Here is a 4,145-nt window from a genome sequence, read left to right as displayed (position 1 = left end):
AATAATTTTATTTGCATTTTTAGTGCAACAGTAGCACTGTTTGTTGTATGTAAATTTTTGTGGAATTTATTTGCCACTTAAAATATGTTCATGTTTTAGAAAATCTTTTTCTGAATATATATATATATATATATGCCTATATATTTTATTTTTATATATATTGTGTTTATTTGTTTTTCTTCTCGCTGTTAAAAAAAATCCGCCAGGCCAGGCTAGGCGCGCGGGTCGGCCCAGCCCAAGCTAGCGCTAGGGTTAGTGCACACACGCACGGGAGGAACTCCCAGAGCACCGCCAGCACCTCTCTCGCTCCCCTGTCTCCCTCATTTTCTTTCCTTCCCTGGCGTCTGGACCCCACCTCTCTTTTCTTCTTCTCCACGAAGAACACAACCCCACGCGTTAACGCTCCGGACGCCGCCACCGCGCCCGATCTTCATGGGAACCCTACCCTGAGTACACCACTTCCCCAAGCCTCATGTCCTATAAATACCCGAGGACATCCTCTCCCGTTTCCCTTTGAAAACCCACGCCCAAGACCACCTCTAGAAGACGCCCTCATTGTCCCAATCTAGGTCGGCCAAGCAGAGTTCATCGCTCGACTCCGACTGACGGTGAGCTTTCCGAGACCCCTCCTTCCATACTCTACTTTCCCTTGAGATTGTGCATCTATTTAACATAACCACGCTGCCCAGGGAACACCGGAACCTCGTCCTCCACGTCGTCCGCTGTCGCCGGAGGTCTCGGTTCACAGGAGCTTCTCGAGTCGCCCCGCTCGCCTAGACGTCGCCAACCTCCACCTTCAACACAAAATCGGACCCCCTCGGAGTTCCCCATCCACTGGACATCGTCGTCTCCGCCGCCGGTCACCGGAGCCGTCGCCCCCAACGACATCCACTTCCCTGCCTACACGAGCTCCTCTCTGTAAGCAACGAGCGCCTCCCTCCATTTGTTTATTTTTTTGGAAATGTTAAGTGCAAAATAAATATTAGATCGGTTTAGTAGATCGGTTTTCCTTGTAGATCGGTTCCTCGGTTTAGATCAAACCGGCTCCCCGGGCTTTTGTTAAATAAACGCATGTGTACCTATTTATAAGTTTCGGTCGAGCATTTGGTAGCTACAGATCGCACCCCTCGTAGGCCCAATAGCGCCCGTTTGTTTTTTTTTCTATATTTTCGTTTCTGTTTTCAAAACAGAAAAGTTTCAGTTTCGTAAATTCTATATCTCTTAGGTTATTTGGAGTTTTTGATTGATTCTTTTTGTTCTAGTCTGCAAATTTCTTAATGTTTCTGTATAAAATAATTTCGGCCATGTTTTTAGTTTTAAAAATTATTTTATATGGGTTTTAGTCAGATTAGTATTTCTGCTATAAAATAATCTAGAATTAATAGTTTTTGGCGATTCTTTTTGCCACTGCTTTGTTTTGACCTTGCCTAGCATTAGGATTAATTTGGGTATTTATAGATTTTTTTAAAAAAAATCACGAAAACAACACTGTGCTAGTTATTTTGTAACTTCCTGTTGTTTTATGTTTTTTTAATTATTTTTAAAATTTATTTTAACCACTGTTATATTTTATTTCATATTTGTTTCTGTAGTTATAGAGGATGAACTTTTATTTACAGAAAAATATAATGTTTATTTCTTTTCCTTGTTTTGTTTTAGTCATAACTAGAGTTTAAAAAATAGTTTTTAGGTGTTTCTTTTTACTAATAAAAGTTTATGAAAAATACCTTCTGTTAACTTAATTAATTTACTTTGTATTTTCTGTTAATTTATTAGTTTAGTGTTTTAATTGTTGTTAAGTTTTTACTTAGGACAAAACTGTTTTGTGATATGTCTTAGAGTTTTCTTTAGTAGTTTTGCTGTGTAGTTTTCCTTTGTTCTTATTTGGTGTCCCTTGTTGTTTTGCAATTTATTTGTTGGTTTATTATGAGTGTTAGAATTGCTTGCTAGTATGTTTGCTTATATGAATGCTATGTTTGACTATATATATTTTCAACGGAGTGACGAATAGTTCTACTAAGTCATTATTCTGAGAGCGTTGTTATCTTCATCAAGTAATACCAGGCAAGTTAACTTTGACCATGTTTTCCATACCTATGTTTATTTGCATGTAGTAGCACCCTTTCAACAATCTCTCCAGTAGTGTTATTGAATCTTGTAGTTGAGTAGAATGCATGAGGTAGAAACCCATCCCCCTGTTACCAAACCCAGGATGTTACATAGTTTTAATGCTACGCTATAGTAGACGGGGTTTGGTATGAGTGCATGAGACTGGTGTGAAGAAGGAGGACTCTACGTCAATGACGACAACTTCATGATGGCACCGGCAAGGACTACATCTTTAGGACTCCCCAATATTTTGAGACTCAAGACAAGAATTCAATACACACTACTGGGTGAAGGATGGTTGACGGGCACCCTGGAGAAACCAGTGGTTGGCCGGGATGCATGGAGAAGCGCCATGACATCTTGCGGAAAGCTTCACCCAGACTCTAAGAGACGGAAAAATACTTCATGCCCGGAAGCTTACCTATGCAACCGCATGTCACTATGGGCTCTGGCTTGGTTGACCTTAGTTGTGACTCTGGCTGGGACGGTGCTAGCAGATGTAGAACTACGGTAGGATTGGATGAGCACCAGACAGTGGTTAGAGGAACTCTTCGGAAGACCATGATTCGGTCATCTTGTTCTCAAACACCCTGAAGTGCGAGAATGTAAAGAGAGGGATCGAATCTTGTGGGTAAAGTGTACAAACCTCTGTAGAGGGTTAAAACCTAATCGATTAGCCGTGTCCCCGTTTACGGACAATTTGAGCCTCTAGACTTTGATCTATCTCGGAACTCTCAACACCGGACTGATAACTTAATTGTGGGCAACTTATGATGATTTGGGCTATGAGAGATCGGTTGGCGGAACCATGTCATGATAGAAAACTCCGTAGTACAGACTCCGGTTAATTCCTTTGATGTAGGGAAAAATAAAACCAACTTTTATGCAAACAAAACTCAGATACAGAGCCACAAAGCCATATTGCATATAGTATAGTTTATCATTTGTTTTCTCTTATTGTGATCTTGCCGGTACATTCAATGTACTGACCTACACGGCTGCAATGTATCATGTTGCAAATATTTCTTCGACGAGTAAGAGTTACGATACAGGGTTACGGTTTACACTCAACTTGCCGATGGCGTTGATGGGACTCCACACCCGATTGTTTGTTTCCGCTGAGACTTATGAGGTATATATCAGTTTTACGTTATTTATACATGTGATTTCACTTTGATATATACATTGATGTACTGTGTGTGCCAGCATACCGATCCAAGGGTGGCACAGATACACAAAGACTTAACCGTCTGAGGTCGGGTCGCTATGGATTTGGTATCAGAGCAGATGTTGACTGTAGGACGTGACCCTAGAAATTGGAAAGCTCCTAGGACAGGAAATCCCTAAAACTTTATTTTCAAAAGAATTCATTACTTCTCATCTTTCCTGGTTTTATCAAATATCCTCTCTTACCTCAAATAATTAGAATATACCCCTTTCCCTTTTGACCACATGGAGGATCAACTAAAGCCGCTCCAAGAAGGACAATATATCGGACAATCAATGACCATTTCAGAGTAAAGAGCATTTCACCATGAATTAGAAGAGTTGAAGCTACACCAGTTGAAGACTCCGACGACTTGAAGAATCAAAAGAATTATTCGACCGTTAGAGGACCAAACCACTTTTATACACTTACGTTAGATGCAACGATTTGTGAGCTATCATTCGTTTGATGTTTTTCCAACAGCCACAAAATAAAACTCGTTTCTTCAAAACTATTATTTGTATTGTGTGTATCCCTTCCCACCTCTCTCCTATCTCACCCTAAAACCCTTGGACCAAGTAGATGATGAATGAAGTTGGACTAGTATTCTCTGGATCGAAAACCCAGCCGGAGGCAGGGCTATGGATTCAGAACATGGAGAATCACTTTGGGAGCAATTTGGTTTCAAGGAAGAATGAAGTATCGTACACTCTTTAGTACTTTGAAGGAAGTGCTGCAACATGGTGCCAGATGCATCAAGCTATATAGGGATGGAATGGAGCAAGGACTTGGGAAGAATTCAAGAAGACTCTGACAAAATCCCGTCTTA

The sequence above is a fragment of the Triticum dicoccoides genome, chromosome 1A (assembly GCF_002162155.2).
Source record: "Triticum dicoccoides isolate Atlit2015 ecotype Zavitan chromosome 1A, WEW_v2.0, whole genome shotgun sequence".
Taxonomy (NCBI): domain Eukaryota; kingdom Viridiplantae; phylum Streptophyta; class Magnoliopsida; order Poales; family Poaceae; genus Triticum; species Triticum dicoccoides.
The sequence above is the reverse complement of the archived record's forward strand: the minus strand, read 5'-3'. Positions refer to the sequence as shown.